Source organism: Cervus elaphus, chromosome 33, assembly GCF_910594005.1.
Source record: "Cervus elaphus chromosome 33, mCerEla1.1, whole genome shotgun sequence".
NCBI classification, from domain to species: Eukaryota; Metazoa; Chordata; class Mammalia; order Artiodactyla; family Cervidae; genus Cervus; species Cervus elaphus.
The window spans coordinates 10,229,541-10,256,040 of record NC_057847.1 but is presented as its reverse complement, the minus strand read 5'-3'; the positions used below and the strand labels follow the sequence as shown (position 1 = coordinate 10,256,040).

Sequence of the window (26,500 nt, the reverse complement as noted above, 5' to 3'; positions counted from 1 at the left end):
ACAAAACTACTGTTGGCATTGTAGTCAACTTTCCTAGAGTTGTTTTCTTTCTCTGCATAAAAGAATGAAAACATAAGCCGCAGAGTAGGAGAGATATTTGTAACATATACCTAGCAAAGGATCTATATCCTGTAGATATAAAAGATTCCTAAAAATCAGCAAGAAAAAGATACAAAGTCCAATTAAAAAATGACCACAAGCCCCTTTACAAAAGAGAGTATTTAAATGGCTGATAAGCATATCAAAAAGCGTAAACATCACTAACCATCAGGAAAATGCGTTTAAACACTGGAGAGCCACTGCATCCACCACAATTAAAGCTTAACAATCAGTGTGAACTATTAGTGAGATTTGAAACAACTAAGTCTCTTACAGATACTCATTGGGGGAATTATGATTTGTACAAAAATATTTGGCAATATTTAATAAAGAGGAACATATGCTTATTCTATGACCCTTCTCTTGGTACATACCCAACAAGAAATACATGCAAATAATCATCAAAAGACATGTATAAGAATGTCCATATCAACATTATTCATAATAGCCCAAACCAGAAAATTAAGCAAATGCTCAACTATCATAGAATACAGTATGGTACACAGAAATGGAATGAAACAGCATATATTTCACATACATAATGTGAAATGAAAGAGGCAGCACACAAAAAGGTATATACTGTATGATACTCTATATAATCTTCAAAACCAAGCCGCACTTATGGAATACACCATCAAGATCCCCCTTCAGGAAGTCTTCTTAGGAAGTGCCTCAGCTGAAGAGAGCTATTTGACCTCCGATTATATCCCCAGTTATGAGCTGGCTATAAAGGCCCTCACTCAACCTGGGAAAACTCTGAAGAGCTGTCCCAGGTTCAGAGTGCCTTGTAGAGTTAGCTGAAGACTTTGTTGAGACTGTAATTCAGCCCACTTTACTTCTGCCCGATCACGTGTCTTCCCTCTTTCCTTTTTCCTCTGGACCCCTGGCCTTCTACCACCTTCCCTCCCACAAGTACTGGTCCCAGCTGTACAGTAATCTCAGCCTCTGCTTCCCTGGGAACTTGATCTTCAAAGTGAGAGTAACAATTACCTTTGGGAAGGCAGTGATGGGGAAATGCCACTAATGGTCTACACCTCGATGGCAGACACATAGGAGTGTTTACTTTGTAAAAATTCATTGCCCTATAGACTTAAGTTTAATATATTTCACTGTATTTACAGGGCTTCCCAGGTGGCGCAGTGGTAAAGAATCCACATGCCAATGCAGTACCTGCAAGAGCCACAGGTTCGATTCCTGGGTTGGGAAGATCTCCTGGAGGAGGAAATGGTGACCCACTGTAGTATTCTTGCCTGGAAAACCCTATGGACCGAGGAGCCTGGCAGGCTACAGTCCATGGGGTTGCAAAAGAGTCAGGTAAAACAGCACACACACACACACACGTACTATATTAACACTTCAATAAAACATTTACCGGGGGGAAAAAGCCAACGAATATGCTTGATGAATGTGTATATCTGAACAGTCTCTAATTATTTCATTTAGATAAATTCCTAGAAGTGGAACTGCTAGATCAAAAATGGACATTTTAGGGACTTTCCTTGTGGTCCAGTGGTTAAGACTGTGTACTTTCAATGCAGAAGGCACAGGTTTGATTCCCAGTCACGGAATTAGATTCCACATGCAGCATGGCTTGGCAAAAAATAAAAAAATAAAAATGGACATTTAAAATTTTGTTGCCTAGTGACAAACTATCCTCCAGAAAAGATGTACCAGTAGAAATATCATCAACAAATGATCAGAATATTCATTTGCCAACACAAGATAGCATCAATCTTTCAAATCTAATAGGTGAGAAAATTAAATCAGGTTGTTTTAATATTCCATTGCTCTTCTTTAAAACTAATTATATGCTGATGATTAGTTGGCCAATTGTAAGCATTAGTGTAGTCCTTGAATTATACAATTTTACTGTGGAAAGAAGATAAAAGTTTAAATATTTATATTATAAAACCAATGAGCAAAGATTATAGGGAAGCAAGTTTGAACACAATACATGAGGCTTTCAAAGAATTTGAAATTTCCAGCCATGACATAAACTGTGTTCTAACTACCATTAATTTTACAGTCATTAATCAGGTTCAAGTAGAGTCTATGTGACACTTTTCTGGGATTCTAACCATGACATCTAGTTTTCATAATGAATCAGATTATCTCTATTGTGGCTTTTGGGGTGGGACTAGGAGTAAAATCGTTAATATACCATGCTTAGAAATTCTTTTCTTTATGTACTTATCTACTTAAAGATCTCATCGATATTTACAACTTTATATCACCTATATACTTGACTCCCAAATTTGTAAAAGATGGTAAAGAATAAAGGAACAAATGGATTAGAATGAGGAGAAAACCCCAATCTCTATTTTAAACTCTAGACCCGTATATCTAATTACCTGCTGGCTATTTCTGCCTCCATATCTTGCCAGTTGGTGAAACTCAACAGTTCCCAAAGTAATCGTCGTTCCCATCCTGCCCATCCCCTTCTTCAGAGACTCCTCCAGCCTTTTAGTTTTCTGATTCTAGCTCTTCTCTTTCATATCCTTCCCTGACGGAAAGCTCTGGGGTCCTGTTCTTATCCTTGAGCTCCTCCTCCCTGCCATCTCCCCGTGCCCTGGGCTCCAGCATCCTTTCATCCTTCAAACTTCCAAGTCACCACGTTCGGCCAGACCTCTCCTTGCCCCTGACCCCCTGCGCACACTGCTGGTATGGCTCTGAGGCACCTGCAGTGGTCCAAGAAAACCTAGACCGGGGTCGTGGTCTTGGCTCAGCTGCTGTGAGTGATCAGTGACTCTGGGTGGACACAGCTGACTCTGCTACAGTGTCCTCATTGGAAGGACACTCACCAGAGGCTCTTCCAATGCCTACATCACAAAACTGATTTTCAGTCAGGTCCCCATTCCCTTAAAACCCTCTGGTGACTTTCTACTAGTTCCTGGGCTTTAGCTTGGCATTCAAGCTTTTCTTACAGCCCGCTTCCCATCCCTCTTCCCCACCACACATACACACACACAGAGGAAATTAAGAAAAGCAGGTGAGACTCTCAAAATTTCATCTTAGATTTTGAGACTCTTTGCACCTAGCAGCTCTTTGCTGAGTTTCTCAGCCTTTTACCCCAAATATGTACAATTTAGAATTTGGAGAAGCCTCGGAAGGAAACTACAGTCAAAGCATCAGTCTCCCTGCTCCTCTTTCCTCTGGGATCTTAAGCCCTTAGATAATGGCTGTTAAAGTCTCTAACTGCAATTTCTGTCTTCCCAGCCCAGTAAGGCAGCTGCCAGCGGGGGCTCTCTGTCTCTAAGCCCTACAATGTGAGTTTAAAATACCATGGGCTGGGCAAAGATTTCTTAAACAAAACACTAAAAGTACTAGTTATCATGGAAAAACTGGAAATCACCTCCAAGATCAAATGGAAGAATGGTTGAAATAAATTGCAATCTATATATGATGTGAAGCACTGACTCATTAGAAAAGACCCTGATGCTGGGAAAGACTGAAGGCAGGAGGAGAAGGGGACGACAGAGGATGAGATGGTTAGATGGCATCATTGACTTGAGGGATATGAGTTTAAGCAAATTCCAGGAGTTGGTGATGGGCAGGGAAGCCTGGTGTGCTGCGGTCCACGGGGTCGCAAAGAGTCGGACACGACTGAGTGACTGAGCTGAACTGATAGGATGGTATATTATGCAAGAAAAAGGAGGAGTTACATCTAAAGGCACTATATATGAAAACATACTCATGGTACACTGTTGGTAAGTGAAAAAAACATTTCATAGAAAAGCAATACAGTTTGTAAATTAAAAATAATTTTTTACACTCTGTAAGTATATATACCAAACTATTCATGGTAATTATGCCAACCTGTGGGATTACAAAAGAATCTTCCTTTTCTGTATCATCTTTTTTGTTGTTTGTTTCCAATAAACAAGAATTACTTTTTATAACAGGGAAAACAGTGAAACCAAACTTGATACTACATTTCTTTAAGAAAAAACTAACATTTGGGTTACAACTTATATTTTCCCTCTGGAATGTAAGCTTGATGGGGATGTAAGCTTGATGGAAGTAGGGACTTTGTTTAGTATTCTGCTGTGTTCCTAGCATCTAGAACAGTGTAAGTTCTAGCACCTAGCTCCTAGAACACAAAATAAGTGCTTAGATTAGATTAAAGTCACTCAGTCATGTCCAACTCTTTGTGACCCCATGGACCATGAAATTCTCCAGCCAGAATACTGGAGTGGGTAGCCCTTCTCCAGGGGATCTTCCTAACCTAGGGATCGAACCCAGGTCTCCTGCATTTCAGGCAGATTCTTTACCAGCTGAGTCACAAGGGAAGCCCAAGAATACTGGAGTGGGTAGCCTATCCCTTCTCCAGCGGATCTTCCCAGCCCAGGAATTGAACTGGGGTCTCCTGTATTGCAGGCGGATTCTTTACCAACTGAGCTATCAGGGAAACACAAGTGCTTAGTAAATATTGGTTGAATGAATGAACAATTGAATCAATATGCCCCCAGATATGTGACATGAGTGTTAAAACACTGGAGCTGGTTTCCTATATCTAATTATCTACAAAGGAGTGTTACCCATGGTATTATGGAAGAATATTTTAAGGAGGATCACTTGAATATAGACAAGTATTTTTCCTCAAATACATTTGACCTTTGAACAATGAAGAGGGTTAAGGGTGCTGTCCACTTCTGCAGTTGAAAATCCATGAACTGTCATCTCTGTCTCAAAAACAAAGTAATTGACAAATGACTCACCAAGAGGGCAGGAACAACATTTTGGATAGAATTAGGGCTCAAATACTAGTTTTTTTGATTCCACATATCAGGATCTTTAATTAAATACAAACTTTTCCTCACAGTTAAAGATGTATAAAATGAAAACACAGATACTATATTTATTGGTATTCGTAGTCTCCTGAGAAATCTGTATGCGGGTCAAGAAGCAACAGTTAGAACTGGACATGGAACAACAGACTGGTTCCAAATCAGGAAAGGAGTACGTCAAGGCTGTATATTGTCACCCTGCTTATTTAACTTATATGCAGAGTACATCATGGGAAACGCTGGGCTGGAAGAAGCACAAGCTGGAATCAAGATTGCCGGGAGAAATATCAATAACCTCAGATATGCAGATGACTCCACTGTTATGGCAGAAAGTGAAAAAGAACTAAAGAGCCTCTTGATGAAAGTGAAAGAGGAAAGTAAAAAAGTTGGCTTAAAGCTCAACATTCAGAAAACTAAGATCATGGCATCTGGTCCCATCACCTCATGGGAAATAGATGTGGAAACAGTGAGAGACTATTTTGGGGGGCTCCAAAATCACTGAAGATGGTGACTGCAGCCATGAAATTAAAAGACACTTGCTCCTTGAAAGAAAAGTTATGACCAACCTAGACAGCATATTAAAAAGCAGAGAACTTACTTTGCCAACGAGGTCCATCTAGTCAAATCTATGGTTTTTCCAATAGTCTTGTATGGATGTGAAAGTTGGACTATAAAGAAAGCTGAGCACCAAAGAATTTGCTTTTGAACTGTGGTGTTGGAGAAGACTCTCGGGAGTGCCTTGGACTGCGAGGAAATCCAACCAGTCCATCCTAGAGGAAATAAGTCCTGAATGTTTGTTGGAAGGACGGATGCTGAAGCTCAAACTCAAATACTTTGGCCACCTGATGCGAACTGACTAATTGGAAAAGACCCTGATGCTGGGAAAGATTGAAGGTGGGAGGAAAAGGGGATGACAGAGGATGAGATGGTTGGATGGCATCACTGACTCAATGGACATGAGTTTGAGTAAGCTCCAGGAGTTGGTGATGGTCAGGGAGGCCTGGCATGATGCAGTCCACGGGGTTGCAAAGAGTCAGACATGACTGAGCGACTGAACTGAACTGAACTGATATTTATTGGAAGAAAATCCACGTACACAGCCTCACACAATCTAAACTCATGCTGTTCAAGGGTCAACTGTGGCATATATTCTTGAAATAGGCTGTAAATATACCTTCTTCTCTGTTGAGACAGCCAGGACTTTAATATCATGCTTGTTCTGTCTGTGCTCTGTATTACTTCATTTCAGTAAGGACTTTACCAGAACTTTCAGTGCCTAATAAATAGTATTTGAATAATTGCTAAGTTGCTTACATATTATCAATAATAAAATAATGACCTGGTATTAAGAATGTAAATGTCATTCCTATTTTATTGTGGCAATATTAAATTTAACAGAGACTCAACTTTGAATCTAGTTAAGTGATGATAGATAGAATTATGGCTCCTTTTACATTCCCCATGTGCCATATAATAACATTTTAAAAATAGGTTACAAAGAAGAATATTAATATTACAAACAAATGTTCAACAGTAGCAACACAAAGGAAAAGTACAAGGTTTCTGACTTTACAAGACCAGGTCTCTAATACCTGACCTATGGAGCTGCTTTTAGCTATAAAGGGAAACACTGACTGCATAATATTTTAAAAGCAAGACAAAGATGAAAACACTTGAGATGTACAGAATGCAGTTACAAAAATTTTTAGCTAAAGAGGCCTTAAAGATAACCAATTCTCAGTTCATTAATTTTATAGAAGAGACTGTCATATCTAGAAAGTTTCACACAGGGAGGAAACTCAGTTCCCTCCGAACTCAGGGTCCCACAGTGAACAGCTGGTGTATTTAATAATAAAACCTATTTGGTTTTAAATAACCAAAAATATTTTAATTGTTTCATACTTTTACTTTGAGATATATTTAAAACACCATGTAGAAAAAGTAGTAAATTCTATTTGTACAAGTCAGTGAGTACACAAGTATTTGCTTTCATTGTTGTTTATTTAACTAAATCTGTAATTACAAATATGTTGTTTTACCTATGCAGCTCTCCTGAATTAAATGAGTCTATCGTCATATAGAAAAATAACCAGAATAAAAAAATTCAGTATTTACATTTTGTACAATCAATTGATTAGTAAATTCCCGGATACCAAAACGGTAAGACAGATCCTGCCATGGCTGTGGCAGGCAGAATATTGAACAAGGTAGAAACCAAAGCTTTACACTGAATCCAGGGGAAATGATACCACTTTGGATACCACGGTGATGGCTTTTCCAGAAAGGCATAATGACCATAAGTACATTTTAGTTGATTCCTTCCCCCAAATAAAACACTTGAAGAAGGATACAGAAGATTTAGAAAATGTTCAGAAGAAGTGATCAGGATGGAGAAAATATTTTTGTCTGAATGGAGTCATTTTCCGTCCCATCCTATAGTGTTAGTTTTTAAAGTGCTATCTGGGAAATACTGAATTCTGTATATTAATTTTGTACCTTATCATATTATGCAAACATATTAATTCTAATAATTCTTCAGTTTGATTCTCCAAAATTTTCTAGGCATATAATCAAAGAGTATAAATATTATGATTTTGTTTCTTCCTTTTCCACATGTATAACCCATCTTTTATTTTCATATTGCATTGACTAGAACTTCTGGAAGAATGCTTCAGCAAGCATGTGGAAGATGGGTGTAATTAGGTGTACTTTTCTGGCTCCTCACATGCGTGGATTATCCTTATTAATAACAGTTTATTATTAAAATAAATAGTAATTTTATATATCAAGGAAGGGAAATTTCCTTATTTGCTGTATAGTATCTTGGGTCCTTTGGACCCAAGTATAGGGTGCCTATCAGTATAGGTCACTCCTACCAGGCAGAGTGTTTTCAATCAGGAATACTCTGAGGGACTGATTGCCTTTCATTCTAGTACTGCAGAGTTGCATTTGGCTGATGAAATAAGATGTGGTCCAGGAGGGAAGGGGTGATTTTACTTTGACACAAACATGAGTTGCAACCTCCAGGCCTCCTAAGCTCTGCTGATTTATACCTGACATACAAGCAGCTGCAACTATTTAAAGTGTATACTTTGATAAGCATTTATAAATCATCTCGAAACAGTCACCACAGTCAAGGTAATGAGCATATTAATCATCCTCTAAAATTTCCTCATACCCCTTTATAATTATTCCCTCGCTCCCCTCCCTTCTCCACCCAACTCCATTCCCAGGCAGTCAGCTATCTGCTTTCTGTTCCTATGTATCAGTTTGCATTTTTAGGAGTTTTATAAAAGGAATTATAAAACATTTTTTTTGTAGGTGGCTGTTTAGCTTCTTTCACCGGATAATTATTTTTTATATTCATCCATGTATGTTTACATATTCATCAATGCGTGCATCTGTAGTCTGCTTCTTTTAGTTGCTGAGTAGTAATTCCACTGCACGCAAAAACCACAATCTGCTTATCCATTCGCAAAATGATGGACGTTTAGGGTGTTTCCAGGTCTTGGCATTACAAATAAAGCTGCTGTGTGCGTTCATGTGTAAGACTTTGTGTGAACATATGCCTTCATTTCTCTTAGGGAAATACCTAGGAGTGGAATAACTGGGGGTAAGTTTATGATTGACTTTTTAAGAAACTGCCAAATTATTTTCCGAAGTATTATAATGATTTTATGTTCCCAGCAGCTTTGTATGAGGTTCCAGTTTCTCCACATACTCTACAACAGTTAGTATGCTCATTTTTAATGTTACTTACTTATTTAGCTATTCAACAACATGTACACTGGTGCTTTTAATTTGCACTTCCCTAAAGCAGGACTTTTCAACCTTATTACTAATGAAGTATATGCATGCTTGCTAAGTTGCCTCAGTCATGTCTGACTCAGCGATTCGATGGACCATAGCCCGCCAATCTCCTCTGTCCATAGGATTCTCCAGGCAAGAATACTGGAGTGGGGGCCCATTTCCTCCTCCAGGGCATCTCCGGTACTCCGGGATCAAACCCTAGTTTCTTACATCTCGTCATTGGCAGGGCAGTTCTTTATCACTAGCGTCACCTAGGAAGCGCCAGTTACTATTGACATTTTGGGCCAAATAGTTCTTTGTGTTTGGGGTCGCACTGTGCATTGTAGGAACTTTAGGGGCATCCCTGGCCTCTACTCACTACACACCAGTAGTATTCCACCTCAGTTGCGACAATCAAACATGTCTCCAGATAGTGCCAAATGTCTCTGGTGTGTAGGAGCAAAATTGCACCCAACTGAAAGCATTGCTTAATGACTAACGATATTGGCCATCTCTTCATGGGCTTATTTGCCATGGATATACTTTCTTAGTAAAGTATCTTTTGAAAAGTTTTGTCTATTTTAAAGATGAGTTATTTGTCTGATTACTGAGTTGTGAGAATTCTTAAATATTCTAGATACAAGTCATTTGTTGGATATACGGTTGAAAATAATTTCTCCCATTCTCTGTCTTGCATTTCCATTTGTAGAGCATTGTGTTTGGAAAAGCAAAGTTCCTAATTTTGATGAAGTCTAATTTATTGATTATTTTCTTTATAGTTTGTATTTTTTGTATTCTGTTTAAGAAAACTTGCCAAATTAAATGTAACTATGGTTTTCTCCCATTTTCTTCTTGAAGTTTTTATTTAGGCCTGTGATTAATTTTGAGTTAATGTTAATTTTTATGCATGGTAAGAGGTAAGTCAAGATTCACTTAAAATTATTTATTTTAATTTATTTTTAATTATCAATGTTCAAATTAAATGAGTGTATTTTAATTAATTATTTAAATTGCTTTATAATATTGTGTTTGTTTCTGTCATACATCAACATGAATCAAGGTTCACTTTTTAAATACAGAGAGCCAATTGTTCCAGCACCTAGGTTGAAAAGCTTATTCTTTCTCTATCGAATTGCCTTTGTAGCTTTGTTGAAAACAAGTTGTATATGCTTGTGAATTTACTTCTGGGCTCTCCATTTTGTTCTATTGGTCTCTATATCTTTATACCGATACCTCAATGTCTTGATTACCATAGGTTTATAGTTAAGTGTAGAAATTAAATACTGTAAATCCTTCAATTTTGTTTTTTTTTTAACATTGTTCTACATGCCAGATCTGTTATTACTGTGATATTCTAATGGAGATTTTCTATTTTCCTCATTACTTCTACATTTATGAATTGGAATTTTTGAACAAAAAAGTTTTCCTTCTTCCTCACTTATTTATTCAGTCATTTATTTATATTAGTGTTGACTCATGGATATTTATTGTATTATTTCACTTAAAATTCAATATTATTATGTATTTTATTTCTCATATTGTTCTATATTTTGCCATTACATATTCTTTCAGGTTGACTTCTGTGTTTTTTTTTTCTTTCAGGGTGGAATTTGCATATAATTTATAATATCAGCAGAATGTAAAATGTATAAACAGGATAATTTTGCCATGAACTTTGCCAACATATCTTCTAAAATCAATTCTCATATTAGTTACTTCATAAACTCGCTTTTTTTAAATTATGGCAAAAAATATTACATGAAATTTACCGCTTTAATAACTTTTAACTGTATACATGTCTGTTTCAGCCATGCCACATGGCTTGCAGGATCTCAGCTCCCTGTCCAGGAATGGAACCCAGTCCATGACAGTGAAAGCCTGGAATCCTAACCATGAGGCCATCAGGGAACTCCCCAAAATAAGTATATTTTTTAAAAATCACATAACGGAGATCCATTTTAGGTGCTTTGGTTCATACTTGATTGACGTGCAAGGATGGAAACAGCAAAGTCATCATGGAGACTGTTGCGTTAGGGCCTTGGAGTACCGTGTGTAGAGATGGATAAGATGAAACATATTAGTAAAATACCAAGGAGATAAGGTTGGCAAGACTTAGCATTTGATTGAAGGTGGTTAAAGACTGAAACTTTATGCAATAGGCCAGAAATAATGAGAGTGATATTTTTTAAAAGATAATCTGTGTACCACTCATAGCATATGCTACCTTCTATTATAATCAATCTATTTATAACCAGGCCTTTGCTAGTAAGCTCACAAGCCTCTGATGGAAGGGACCGGATTTTATATTTCCTTCTGTCACCAGAGTTTAAATCTGCCCCACTGCAGTAGATTTATTACCATCTATAGTGAGATAACCACAATTAGAAGACGTTCCTGCGCTTCCTCCTGCTTCTACGGCTATCCCTGCTTGGTTCCTCTTCCTCTGTTGGTGTTGTTGAGTCACTAAGTTGTGTCTGACTCTCTGAGACCCCATGTACTGCAGCCCACCAAGCTCCTCTGTCCATGGGATTTCCCAGGCAAGAATACAAGAGTGGCTTGCGATTTCCTTCTCCAGGGGATCTTCCCGAGCCAGGGATGGAACCTCCATCTCCTGCTTGGTGGGTGGATTCTTAACCACCAGCCACCTGGGAAGCCCTTCCTCCTCTTATACCAACTGGTAAATGCTGGCCTTTCTCAGGGTTCTGTTAGCATATTGTCTCTCATGGTGACCCTGTGATTGTAAATAGCACATCAACTTTGATAACTGCTGGGTCCAACCCTCTCTTCTGAGTTTTGTAAACACAGACTTAACTGACTACTTCACAGCTCCACTGGCAAGTCTCACAGGCACCTCCAACTTATGCCAACATGTGAGGTCTTCCTTTCTCCCCTCCAACCTGCTCCTCCCACGGTCTTCTCCCTCTCTCTAAAGGTTGTCACCATCCACCCAGTTGCTCAAGCCAGAAACTTGTGAGTCATTCTTACACCTCCTTTCCCTTGCCTCCCACACCCAGTACATCGCCAAGTGTGCTGAGACACTTTCCAACACACTCTCTCGAATCCATCCGCTTCTCTCCATCCCGCTGCTCATCACCCTGCCCCCAGACACTGCTAATCTCTTTCCTCACCACTAATTCCTTTCCAACTGAGTCTCACTTCCACTTCTGCCTTCTCCATACCATTCTCCATGTAGCAGCTGCAGTGATTTAAAGGCACAAGTCAGATCTCCTAAGCATTCCTCAATAGATCTCACTGAACATAAATTAAAATTCAAGATGCTTAATGTGATGCCCATCACATCAAGGTTGTGCCTGACCTGGTTCTTGCCTACTTCTCCAACCTCATCTCTTGACATTTCCCCTTAGGCTATCACTCCCTCTGCTTCAGTTACCTAAGCTTAGCTCTTTGATGCCTCAGGGCAGCTCCTTCTTAGGGGGAAAGTCTTCCCAGAGCTTTTCACCTGGTCATCTCCAATTATGCCTCAGGTCTGGCTTACTCTTACTTCCTCAAAGGGTCCTCCCTATCTTCCAATATAAGTTACATATTTTTCCCTTGTGTGACACTCTGTTTTCTCTCCCGTGGAAGACTGAGCCTTAACTCCCGGAATCCATTCTCCCTTTCTTCCGTAGCAATAGAGTTTAGCGGGGTCTTTGGCTGCGTGCCTAAAAGTGTGTTTCCCTCCTTTGCACTCAGATATGGACATGCAACTATCTCGGCCAAGGTGCTATGTATGGACATGATGTGTGCAAGTGCCAGAGCTTATCCTCTCCCTGGCCCGTGTGCCGGAAATGGTCACCCTGGACCAAGCATGGAATCCACATTGTGTGGATGGTGGGGTCATGCTATCAATCATGGACTGCCTACTTGTGGATTGCTACATGAGAAAAAAAAAATTATAATCCTATTTAACTACTGGACTTTTGAGTCTCTTTGTTACCGTAAAGGAGGCCTTGGATGGGTGGCTTATTTATTTATTTATTTTTTTTGCTGAGCTAGCCAGCTTATGGGATCTCAGGATTTTTAGTTCCCCTGACCAGGGTTCCTGGGTCCTGGCAGTGAAAACGTAAAGTCCTAACCACTTGGATGGGTTTTAAGTAGAGAATGAAGGTCTGCTGGTAGCCCAACCAGGAGGCACAAGACAATGTGAATGGTACCCCATGGTGTTGTGCAACCCTGAGGGACTGCAAAGAAATGACACTGTCTCGTGTTCTTCAGGATTACTTTGGTTGAAATAGGGAAGATTGATTGGGGTGAAAAAACACAGTGAGGCAGAGAGGCCAGAGAAGTGACTGTCATGAGGCAGAGGAGAGAGAACCGCATGGATGAGCACAGCACAGGAATAGAGAGAAGAGGTAAAATTCCAGGAATATTTTCAAAGGTGGACTCCCCAGGGCTTGGTGTTTACTGGGTATGATAGACAAAACCATGGCCTCCTAGAGATGTCCATGTCCTAATCTCAGGAACCTGCGACTCTGTTACCTTCCATTGCCAGAAGGACTTTGGAGATATGATCAAGTCAGGGTTCATGAAAGGAAGAGATGACCCCGGACCAGGAAGGTGAGCTCAGTGTAATCAAAAGGGATCTTATAAGAGGGAGGCAGGGGGGTCAGAGTCAGAAGAGGCAGTGTGGCTGCTGAAGCAGATGTCAGAGTATGTATATGCTGTGAAGATGGGAGAAAGGGGCTATGAGCCAAGAAGCCTAGTCTAGGAGCTGGAGAAGTCCAAAAAGTGGATTCTCCCCCAAAGCCTACAGGTGGAATGCAGCCCTGCAGACATTGCTTCTAGCCTGGAAAAACCCACTTTGGATTTCCAACTTACAGACATGTAAGATAGTAAATTTGTGTTATTTTACTTCACTGCATTCATGGTGGCTTGTTAGAGCAGCATAGGAAATTAATGTGCTGGGTGTGGGGGTTAGGGTGAAGGGAGAGGTAAGTACAGCGCTTTGCGCAACTGGGTGGGGATGATGGTTTGAAAGTGAAAGTGTCAATCGCACAGATGTGTCTGACTCTTTGCGACCTCAGAGACTGTAACCCACCAGGTTCCTCTGTCCATGGGATTCTCCAAGCAAGAATACTGGAGTGAGTTGCCATTCCCTTCTCCAAGGCATTTTCCTAACCCAGGGATCAAACCCAGGTCTCCTGCACTGCACGCAGATTCTTTACCATCTAAGCCGCCAGAGAAGCCCTTGACGGTTTGGGAACCCAGAAGTAAAAGCCAGTGGGGGAGGGCTGGTAGATGGGCATCTGTGAAACAAACAACCTGCTGGAACTGGCCACATGGGTCTGGCACCCAGGAGAGGAACTGCCCTGGAGATAGGGGTTGGGGGGCATCCTTAAATATTCCGGGATTAAAGCCAAGGGCGGGGGTGAGAGCAATCACAGAAAAAAAGGAGGAAAGGCCAAGAACAAAACTGAAGTGGAACCTAAATAGGGGAGTGGCCTGAGAGGAATTGCAAAACCCGAGGCTGTAGGTCACAGAAGTCAGAGGAAGGGAGAGTTTCAAGGTGAGGTATGGTCCATAGTGTCCTATGTTCCTGACAGAGAAAACTGGATGGCATCATTTGGCTTAAAATAAAATCCCCAGTCTGCCATATGTGAATATTCATGTTTGTAAGAGTTTGCATGTGCTAGGAAGAGGGACTGATTAACAGCCTGGGCCCTGGAGCCAGACGACCTAGGTGCGAGTCTACCTCGATGCAGATCTTATCACTGACAAGTGGTGTGGGTTTGGTAAAGTCACTCCACATTTATATGCACCAATTTCCTCTTTTGTAAAATGGGGCGATAACAGTACCTACGTGTATGTGACTGTTGTGAGGCTTAAATCAATAAATACATAAAAAGGGCTTTGGACAGTACCTGGCACAGGTAAGTTCTATGTAAGTGTTAGCTATTTTTTCTCATTATTACCTATTGTAATATGTTTGCTATTTAAGGGGTCAATTCTGCCAAAGGAAATAAGAGAAATGAACACTATAAGGAGAAGAAATGAAATTAAATAAAAGCAAGTAGTTTGTAAGACTAAGTAGTGCATATAACAGCTGAACGTAGAGAGGAAATGTCGGAAAGTCCAAGTAGGCACCAAATATTCTTGGTACAGTAAATATTCATGAGGCTTATTAGCACTCAATATTCAGGCAGGCTTCAAATGACCACCCACTGGTGACAAGAACATAGCCTCCATTTGTTCTCTGCCTGAGAAATGCCGATAAAATCCCACAGCTGCTCATCAGGCTAATTGGTGAGCTGGAACTGTGGCCAGCCATCCTCACTTCTTATCTCTCAATAGAGAAAATATGTGCTTGCTCTGGCCCCAGGTACCCTCTGACTGGCAAGATCGACCTCAACTCTGATCCTTATAATCCCACCATCAGTACAGGAAAACTGACACAGTGTATAAAGGCACAGGTTCTCTGCATATTTCATAAAATATACCATCTGCTTATACCCTAGTCTGTGTGTTAATCTAGCTCCCGATCTCTTCTTCTGCATTTTAAATTGATTCAATTAGCCACATGATTTCAACACCCTAATTGTGTCTTCGAGCCTTTCTGGGCAATGACCTCTGGGACAGCTTGCCTTGTAGTGTAGTTGAAAGCTGATTTCCCAGCCCACAGCCTCTAGTCACCTCACGGGGGTAGGAGATGGGGGAGGAGAGGCAGGGCCCTTTTTGTTTCTGCATGTTTGCATCTTCTCCTTAGTTACACTGATGGGGAAGGGGCTGCCAGGAAAAACCTGGAGTAAGAAATGGCAACCCGCTCTAGTATTCTTGCCTGGAGAATCCATAGACAGAGGAGCCTGGTGGACTACAGTCTCTGGGGTCGCAAAGAATCGGACATGACTGAACACACACACACCAGGAAAAAATCCTGCCCTAAAAAGGCCAATTAAAACAACATTTTGTGCTCTGCTGACCCTTGAGGGCACCCTTCCTATCTGAAACCAGCTTTAACTTCTAGAATGATTTTGCTTCACTTGTCAACATGGAACCACCTCTGGGCAGCTCTAGGTTAAGAACAATCCCCCACCCCCCACCCAGGTTCTTCCTGCCTTCCTTTCATATACAGGACCTGGATCATGTTAGACCTGGAGTTTGTTCACTTTCTTCCTTTTCTTTTTCTTTCTTTTTTCAAAAGGTTGCTTCTTTAATATTGGGACAGATAAGAAGCGTGATAATTCTATTACAACAGCTACCAACTGGTTGGAGTTGTTCAGTTCCAAATGCTGCGTGGGAAGCTGTCTCTAGGCGATACCAGACCAAAACCTGTCATTTTCAGAGTCCAGTCACCACCTCGATCTCCTTCATGAAACTTTCACACTCAGAGCCTTTCATTGTTTTGCTTTTATCTGTATTGCAAGTGAATTTATCATGAGGCTCATCGAGCATAAGGTACCCAATCCCAGATTCCAGGAGGGGCCTCGGTGACTGTGTAACTTTGTTTTATTCTCTGTAAAGAGGAGCCTCTAATCCTAAAACTTCATGGCCTATAAAATTCTCATCAGTATGATTTCGTGGTTAAGAGCTTAAACTCTACACATGAAAGCCTTCTCACCCATTTACTATTTACGTCATTTTAGGTAGGTCACATTCAGTTTCAGGCTTGGTGTCCTCAGTTGTAAAATGGGAATGATAGTACCTATACTTTTAGGATTACGGTAAAACTCAAACCCTACTTAAACAGAGCTTCCTCTAGGAGAAACGTTCATCCGTGTTAGCTGTCACTATTATTGTCATTATTGCCAGAACAAGACTCCTTGAGAGCAGGATCTGGTACCCCAAAGGCCCATCACAGGCGCCCCAAAAATGCCTGCTGAAGGAATACCTTTTACAGCCACCCTCTCCCCACCCTCTCTGCATGTCTAGCCAGAAATACAACTCTAACTACATTTCTGATGCAACAGACATCGTTATCTCTTCAGCGAGATACTCGGGTAGCACCTTCTCAGTTTTAAAGCTTGCTTCAGCCTCAGCTCTTCCCCGGTGAGTCCGGCCACCCCGGTTATTTGTCTCCTGCCCAGCTCCCTCTCTCCGGGGTCACCTGAGGACTGTTGGCCAGGCCACGGTCGGTCTACAGACGCTGAGCGAACGCATTAATGCTGTCGGCGTTCTGCGTGGCACTTACTAGACGCTCAATAAACGATGACTACGCTTGTTGTTGATCTCTGCAATTCCCGACCAGCCGTCCGTCCCCTCTCCGCCCCCTCTCCCCGGAGCTAGGCCTGCATCGGCCGCCTTGTCGGGGGTGGTCTCAGCCGGGGTCGGGGGACCCGCGGACCGACTCTCGCGTCTGCTCCCCACCAGCGCGGCGCGGCTCCCGGGCAGGGCTGAGGCCGCGGGTCCCCCGGGGCCGCCCGGGCGGGCGGGAGGCCGGGAGGAGCTGCCGCCGACGCATCCGCCGCCGCCGCAGGAGGCGGGGCGCTGCACCTGGCGGCGGATTCTCCGCGCTCGGCCCTGAAGCGGGGCCAGCCGGTAGCGAGCGGCGGAGGCCGGGCGGGAGAAGCAGGCAGGAGGGGACAGGGAGAGGAGGTCGGGCCGGCCGGAGCTCTCGGCTCGCCGCTCCTGGTCTCCCCACCGGCTCGCATTCCCCCGCCGCAGCCCCGGAGGAGCCGGCTGCCCGCCCGAGATGGTGCGCGCCGCCCCGACAGCCGCCGCCCCGGCACCCAGAGCCGCCGCCCCGCGCCGGGGGGAGATGGCGCCCCGCGCCCCGCGCAGCTGAGCGCCGCCGCCGCCCGCCGCAGGTGAGTCGGCGCCCGGGCCCCCGGGGACGGGGAGCACCCCTCCGGCGCGCACACCTGCTGTGCCGAGGCGGGTGGGGGGCGCTGGCGAGGACGGGCCCGGAGCCCGGGCGTCGCGGCCAGGGGTGTCACCGCTCCCGGCCCCGATCGCCCGCTGCTGTCTCCCTCCCTTTGGGTTCCCCCGTCGCTCGTCATCTTTTGGGGTGCTGGGGCTGGCTACCGCCGGCACCCCGGCGCGGGCAGCACTTCCGCAAACGTAACTGGAGTCAGGAAAACAAAGGCGCTGCCCAAGGGAGCCCTCGCCCGGCGCCGGCAGCAGCCGGGGTGCGGGGTGAGGTTGGGCCCCAGTGTCCAGGCCCTTCTTGGCCCAGCCCCACTCGCGCCCTTGCCAGAAACATCGTCGGGAGAAAGGGAGGCGAAAACCTCCAGACAGCCAGCGAACAGATACATAGCCGCTTGTGTGGCTAGAGGAGGAAATTAACAGCGTCTGCTTCCCCCAGGTGAACAAATAGGAAAAAAAAAAAACAAAACCCTCTTTCCCTTGCCTGCTACCATCCTAGAAAAACTGTGCTTCTTTACTTCAACTCGGCCTAAGGTGTCCCTAGAGCCATTTTGAGGTAACAGTAGGGGTTTCTAGTCCTTTGGGGTCCTGTTTATCTTCTACACAGCCCCCTACAAACTTAAGTAGGATGGTGAAAAATCCCAAATGCAACTTTCCCCCTCATTTATCCACCCCCACGTGACCAGGCAGGTGGATTGATTACCCTTAAGGCCAGGACAGGGTGCCTCCCACACACATTCGCAACCAAGAACGTTTCCTTTCATCCAAAAATATTCAATAAACATTTTCCAGAGCTACGGGAACAGATAAAACCATACCTGTCCGTAATAGGAAAGAACCTTAGAGAGCTGAGGTTTTCATCCAGCTGGTGTCTAGATATTTGTATGCCGTCAGACGGGTCACATCTTGAGCCTCCGTTTTCTCAACTGTCAAAGGAGATGGTTGAACAGTATAGTGGACAAGCTTCCCCCTAATTGTTCTAGAAGTTTAGGATTTTGTGGAAATCTAACCTCTTCAAAATAAATGAATACAAAAGGTGTGGTGGATGTCCATTGGACCAAGGAGGTGATGAAGGCAGGCCCCTGGTGTCTGCAGGGCATTCCTTTCCCTAAGATGTGACTACGAGTCTGCTACAGGTGTGTGCATCATTGATGGCCTTGGTACGTGAAAGGAGGAGGCAGCTTCATTGGAAAGATTGGCCTTTGACCCTTTAAGCTGCTGGTCAGCAGCAGACATGAGAGGTATTTTCACTGATTTTGTGGTACTCAGATGATTTGTGTTTGTCACAAGTTGTAGGAAAAACTTAGGATTGCTTTAAGGAGGAGGCTTGGAAATTGCTACTGAGCCCAGAGCAAGATACCCTGGTGGATTAGGAGGAGAAAGGATCATATTTCGATAATGCATTACAGCTACTAGGCATGTTTACAGTAATTTATTTCTAAGACACTTTCAGTGTCTGTACGAATAAAGTTAATATGAAAACATGAAGCCAAACCAAAACACAGCGATAAACAAAATAGCAAGGTTTGCAGGTATTTGGTGATAACGAGGTATCAGATCACCAGGTCTAGCATATATAGTTTCTGGATTATTAACAGTTATAAGGCACTTTTTGAGCACTTAGAATGTTCAAGGCACCATCTTAAACACTTAAATTCTTAAACTCTGTAAGATAAGTCTTTTCCCATTTTACGGATGACTAAAGGAAGCTCAAATGGTTGAGACTTACACAAACCACAAAATCAGTAGGAGGTGGGGTTAGATTTGACCCCGTGTCTCTGCCTCCAAAGCCCCGGAAATTTCCACACAGTGTCCCTCCCTATTCAAGACTCAGGAAGCCTCACCACCTACACAGGTGCCTTCCTTTGCTTCTTGACTTTGACAATTGATTTCATTTTGATATATATACATTACTATGTTAACATTTATCTGTGTAAGATTGCAAGATAATCTACATACTTATAGTGCATATGTATTTATGCATGTACATTCACCCATTTGTTCTCACCAATTGTATGTTGAAGGCAAGTGTAAAAATGATCATAACCAGATATATTAGTATTAGACCGAGAGGTTTTTTGTTTTACTTCTTTTGCTAGTCAGTAAATCTTGATTTAGCAATCTCATTGTAGGGAAAGGAAGTGCAATATATGTAAACATGTCTGTTAGCTGCTTTGGCACATTATCTTAGGAAAAATATCATGATATGGTAAGTGAAAAAAGGAAATTGCAGAAGATATTTATATACAGACCTGCATACATGCAGGCATATGCCTTGTTGTCTCTTCAGGTGGCTTCCTGAAGGAAGTGGGTTCAGATGATAAAGAAAGGAGGGTACTTTTCCTTTTTACCTTCTAAAGTTATTTTGGGCTTAGAAAACTTTTTTTCTTTTTTGCAACAGGCACTTGTTTTTTTATTTTATAAACTAAATAGAGAAACAGAGTAGAATTGATTCACTTAATAACAGAAAATAAGAAAAAAGTGAATGTGCCTAAACTCTGTAATATTAGAGAAGTGAAACATGGGACTTGGGATATCAAAGAGGAAAGTGGTATTCTGGAATTTGCAGGTAAGGGAGCAAAGGGTGATGAGTCTTGGCTGACTAAGTTTTATCTTTTTTAGTAATACCTATAGCATGTTCTATAGTACGCCCGATTTTCCTCCATAATAAGAATGCTTTGGTACACACACCCCAATTTTTAAAAAATTATTTTATTTATTTTTTTGGCTGTGCTGGGTCTTTGCTGCTTGCAGTCCTCTCTAGCTGCAGTGAGCGAGGGCTACTGTCTAGTTGCAGTGCACGGGCGTCTCACTGCAGCACCTTCTCTTAAAGGGGAGCAGGGGCTCTCGGGTTCACAGGCTGCCATAGCCGTTCCCAGGCTCTAGGGTGCAGGCGCTTAGTTGCTCTGTGGCATGTGGGATCTTCCTGGACCAGGGATCAGACCCATGTCTCCTGCATTGGCAGCTAGAGTCTTTACCACTGAGCCACGAGGGAAGCCCCCACACACCCCAGTGTGCCTGCTGGAGAGAGTGGTAAGAACGTCTTCCTGCTCTTGCTAGTGGTGGCTGTCTTTGGAAGCATAATTGGTCTTTACGTAGAAGGTAGGAGTACATGTGTTGGGTGCTCAGTCGTGTCTGACTCTTTGCAACCCAGTGGACTGTAGCCCGCCAGGCTCTGCTGTCCATGGAATTTCCCCGGCAAGCATACTGGAGTGGGTTGCCATTTCCTCCTCCAGGGGATCTTCCCAACCAAAGGATCAAATTTTTGTCTCCTGCCTTGGCAAGCAAATTCTTTACCACTGAGCCACCTGGGAAGCCCAGAAGTTAGGAGTAGGAGATATAAATTTACCTGCTGTGTTATTTCTGTGAAATGACTTCAGATGTAATTATTTTTAGTAACCTAATCTCATGAGCAGGAAGCTATTATCAAGTTAATCTAGTCTGATGCATATATATATATATATATATATCCATACACATATAGTTTAGAAACATACGTATGTGTATATGTACATAATCTTGTCTGATGTGTATATATACAATCCCACAATTTGGCTTAGTTTTATATAATACTAATAAAAAGCACTCCTTAGAATTCTTAAAAATTAATGCATTTCCCTGCTCAGACTTAGAAATCCAGAATCAAATACATTCACATTTTTCAGAATCAAGAAAACACATTCTTCCTTGTGTTTTCTAAATGAAGGAAAAGTGAATAAGATTGACTCATTGTAAATGTAATAGGCAATTCTGAGAAAAGGGTAACTGTAAAATTATTTTGCAGAAGAGATATTCTGACAATTTTAGGTGACATCCAACATTTCCTGTAGGGTTCTAATTCTGTTTTGGGCTGAGGGAAGTCTCAGTCTTTTGATTTAGGAAACTTTGTTGCTCAGTAGGTTCTCTTTAAACCCACAAATCAAGTGCAAAATTCTCCTCTAGTGCAAAGCCAGTTTGGGTAAAACCTTTTCCTCAGAACAAAAGGAATGTTATTTTCCAGGACACAGCATTTTGGATTCTTATGAAATGCAGACATATACATCTGCTGTGAATTCTGCATGGGACAAAGAAAACACCCTAATGTCTCCATCAAGAACATTCCACTTGCATATGATTCTTCCAGAGTTAATTACCCAACACTAGCTGTCTGTGGCCATTATTATACTTGACTGGCATTTTGGAGGGTGAGAAGGCCAGTGTCAGCTTGATTTATTGTCCTAAATCCGGAATGGCATGTTATCCAGTACTTAGCCCTATTGTTGGGTTTCAGTAACATTTGCTTTGTAGCTATTCTTCCTTCTTTGTATTTACAAGATACTTTTTTGCTACTTTGTAAAATGGCATCATTTAAGTTAGTTGGCTGGGTGACTTTTGGAAACTATGAGAGTCATTTGCTAAGGTAATGGTTTATGGGCTCTCAGCCCAAATAGAAAACTAAACCAAACCAAAACAAATAAAAAATGTGGAACTCCTAAACTGTGAACCTCTGTATTAATATGTGTCTATATTATACTATATATCATATAGTTTGGTTATGATATATATATATTGCTAGTCTGTGGGTTTAAATAGCATATGCAAACAGACACACATACACACCCCTACCTCAGCACCAGCAAAAAATATCCACAATGTTGTGTATTAAAAGTAGCTTTCATGACTTCTCTGGAGGTCCAGTGGTTACAACTCTGTGCTTCTGCTGTATGGGGTGCAGGTTCTGTTCCTGGTTGGGGAACTAGGATGCCACATGCCTTGAGGCCTGGCCAGAAAAATGAAAAAAAGTGAAAGTAGCTTTCATCTGCCTGTATCCCTTTGTCGATTACGTTGAAGAGATGCTAAAGTTTGGAAATGTGAATGACTGGCCGTATTACCATGGAACCTGGTGGTCCTGCTGAATATTAAGGATAGGAAAGAATGGGGGCAAAGATGGGAAGAATTCTAGGCTCTTAAAAAAACCATATTCCAGAAATATAAAAGAAGATTGAGGAAAGGAGAGCTGAGACATCTTTTCTGACATTTGTCCTGGCCTGTGTTTGAGTAGGGGAGACAGATTCAGAGAATGTCCAGAAAAAGGGAAGTCCAAGTCTGAATGACTGTTTTCTCAACTCTGAATGAGGAAATGTTTTGATCTGAGACCAAGAGTGGAACTTGGGGGAGAGAAAGAGATGGGACGCCGTGAATCAGCGGTGGCCGAGAGAGCTCTGGTGTGGCTTTGTGGGGGATAAAAGGAGAACTGGAAAGAGGAACTGGTGTTGTCTCAATAAGTCTGATTTGTGGATGAATTGTGTCCAGTGAAGGTGAACAAGAAGCTTAGGCTGGCAGTTAACTCCCTGAGTGTTTCCATAGAGTGGGGTAGGTGCTTCTACCCCACTTCCCATGTGGCCACCATTGGGGGAAGATTGGAGACGGGGCCAGCAGAGCCCAGGACTCCCAGAGGAGGAGGAGGGGGTCCCTATGAGCCACATACTCAATTCTTATAACTGCTCTGGGCATTTTTAGGGACAAGGTTAAGGTAGAATACACTTGGCCCAAGGTAACCAAGGCCTTTCTCAGCAGTTCAGTTCAGTTCAGTCGCTCAGTCGTGTCCAACTCTTTGCGACCCCATGAATCGCAGCACGCCAGGCCTCCCTGTCCATCACCAACTCCCGAAGTTTACTCAAACTCATGTCCATCGAGTCGGTGATGCCATCCAGCCATCTCATCCTCTGTCGTCCCCTTCTCCTCCTGCCCCCAATCCCTCCCAGCATCAGGGTCTTTTCCAATGAGTCAACTCTTCATATGAGGTGGCCAAAGTACTGGAGTTTCAGCTTCAACATCAGTCCTTCCAGTGAACGCCCAGGACTGGTCTCCTTTAGGATAAACTGGTTGGATCTCCTTGCAGTCCAAGGGACTTTCAAGAGTCTTCTCCAACACCACAGTTCAAAAGCATCAATTTTTTGGTGCTCAGCTTTCTTCACAGTCCAACTCTCACATCCATACATGACCACTGGGAAAAGCATAGCCTTGCCTAGACAGACTTTTGTTGGCAAAGTAATGTTTCTGCTTTTTAATATGCTATCTAGGTTGGTCATAACTTTCCTTCCAAGGAGTAAGTGTCTTTTAATTTCATGGCTGCAATCACCATCTGCAGTGATTTTGGAGCCCCCAAAAATAAAGTCTGACACTGTTTCCACTATTTCTCCATCTGTTTCCCATGAAGTGATGGGACCAGATGCCATGATCTTAGTTTTCTGAATGTTGAGCTTTAAGCCAACTTTTTCACTCTCCTCCTCCACTTTCATCAAGAATCTTTTTAATTCCTCTTCTCTTTCTGCCATAAGGGTGGTGTCATCTGTATATCTGAGGTCATTGATATTTCTCCCGGCAATCTTGATTCCAGCTTGTGCTTCCTCCAGCCCAGCATTTCTCATGATGTACTCTGCATATAAGTTAAATAAGCAGGGTGACAATATTCAGCCTTGATATTCTCCTTTTCCTATGTGGAACCAGTCTGTTGTTCCATGTCCATTTCTAACTGTTGCTTCCTGACCTGCATACAGATTTCTTTTTTTTTTTTTTTTTTCATACAGATTTCTTAAGAGGCAGGTTAGGTGGTCTGGTATTCCCATCTCCTTCAGAATTTTCCACAGTTGATTGTGATCCACACAGTTGAAGGCTTTGGCATAGTCAATAAAGCAGAAATAGATGGCTTTCTGGAACTCTCTTGCCTTATCAATAATCCAGTGGATGTTGGCAATTTGATGTCTGGTTCCTCTGCCTTTTCTAAAACCAGCTTGAACATCTGGAAGTTCACGGTTCACGTATTGCTGAAGCCTGGCTTGGAGAATTTTGAACATTACTTTACTAATGTGTGAGATGAGTGCAATTGTGTGGTAGTTTGAGTATTCTTTGGGACTGCCTTTCTTTGGGATTGGAATGAAAACTGACCTTTTCCAGTCCTGTGGCCACTGCAGAGTTTTCCAAATTTGCTGGCATATTGAGTGCAACACTTTCACAGCATCATCTTTCAGGATTTGAAATAGCTCAACTGGAATTCCATCACCTCCACTAGCTTTGTTCATAGTGATGCTTTCTAAGGTCCACTTGACTTCACATTCCAGGATGTCTGGCTCTAGGTGAGTGATCACACCATCGTGATTATCTGGGTCGTGAAGATCTTTTTGGTACAGTTCTTCTGTGTGTTCTTGCCACCTCTTCTTAATATCTTCTGCTTCTGTTAGGTCCATACCATTTCTGTCCTGTATAGAGCCCATCTTTGCATGAAGTGTTCCCTTTGTATCTAATTTTCTTGAGGAGATCTCTAAGCCAAGCCCAAAGCCCCCACACTGAACACTTAAAGCAGAACCTTACAAAGTGACACAGGTATTCTCTGTGACTTTTACAGAAATGCACTGATCCAGCCCAGCGTAGGCCAGCTTCTGTAGCTATGGTGGAGTGCCTTCTTCTGTTTGAAAATGATTTCTGGAAAACTGTGTTTAATGGACAGGTAGAACCCAAACTCACCTTTATGAGACAGTTTGAATAAGAGTTTCAAAAGTGTAAAAATGATATCCATTTATCTTTTATTTCCTATTAATGAGGTTCCCCTGTTTTGAAGATGTTTTATCTTCTAAGAGTGTCTCAAAGCCCTTGTAACTGGCCCTTTTCAGTTGTTCCTGCAGGATCCACACAGTGATGGGCAGACTTCAATCGAGCAAGTCCCAGTGACCTTTCCGGGATTGCAGGATCAAAGGTGTCCCAGTTATCACTCAGATACTTTGTATTTCAAATAATTCCTTTTAAATCTGTATTTTCAAAGTGATACTTGTTGGGAAAAAAATCCAGTAAACTAAAAGAAAAAAAATTAAAGTAACTCCTAATTTTACTTCTCAGAGATTACCCTTAGTAACATTTTTATATTATTTTCAAATCTTTTTTCTAAAGTATATTTTGTATAAAGGACAAAATTTACAAATGTAAACTTTTACAGTACATACAATAAGTATTTTTGTGTGTGTCTTGCTTTTTTTTCCACTTAATGCTTTTTTTCATGAACATTTCTCCATATTCTATTAATTTTAAGGTTTGTTAAGTTCAGTTTTCCATCCTGTGGGTATAAGGTTCTTTTTTTCCTCTCATGTTCAGATACATAATTCAACTGCTTCTATTACTGATCACTTACTTTGCTTCAGTTTTCATCACTATGATAAACATCCATACACTTAAATCCTTGCCTTCTAGAAAGACTCTGCTACTCTCAGTTAATGAGAGTGCCTATTAATATTTATCTTTACCAGCATTGAATGTTTTCATTTTCAAAAGTATTAGTATGGTATGTTTGTTTCTTTAATGGGCTAGGTAACCAATCCTTTTCTGAAAGGAGCTGATTGCACTTGGTAGCTCTGAATTCAGCAGAGTCCTAACAGCATAAAAAGCAAGACGAATTAGTTTAGATTGCATATGCTGGAATGTGCTCAGTATATACAATTTTGTTTTAAACTACAGTGCAGTTAGGGGGTATAAGGAAAAGTCATTGGTGATAGCTACATGTCTATGGAAGAATGTATTTTAAACTGTGAGATCTATATTTTGATCTAGATTGTAAACTCATAAAAGACATGTCTGAGAAAGAAGCAACTATAAATTTTTGTTTAGAATGCCATGTCTTATATATAGATTGTACACTCTTTAAGCCTCTTAGCTTTTTCAGTGACTAATAATGCCAGAATAACCAAGTAAGTCTTTTATTGAATAAGCCAGTCTTTTATTGGATAAGCATTTGTCAAGCACTCAATATAAATATAGCATTATTTTACACAACACACACATGTACTGATGTTCTAACCCAGTGTTATAGAAATAATACTTGGAGTTGTCTTTTTATTTCTCAGTATAATTCTTATTTTTCCAGTCTAATTTTCTTGTGTTTCTAGTATTTAGTATTTTCTGTGTTTCCGGATTTTAGACTCATAGGCCTATAATAATTGTATTTGCTCAAGTCAGTCCTTTTCTAAACAGATTTGGGGAAAAAAATGAATGTGTGCCTG

The 26,500-nt window shown here is 41.8% G+C and overlaps 1 protein-coding gene across 2 annotated transcripts in view; it reads left to right on the top strand.

Annotated features, from left to right (window-relative positions):
- The first annotated feature begins 17,343 nt into the window (after positions 1–17,343).
- The window catches only part of MFSD6 (major facilitator superfamily domain containing 6), an 84,269-nt gene continuing 75,112 nt past the window's right edge, over positions 17,344–26,500 (top strand). For both annotated transcript variants that reach the window (XM_043894788.1, XM_043894789.1), the window contains exon 1: positions 17,344–17,416. The gene's annotated coding sequence lies outside the window, so the exon portion shown is untranslated. The remainder of the gene's footprint in view (positions 17,417–26,500) is intronic.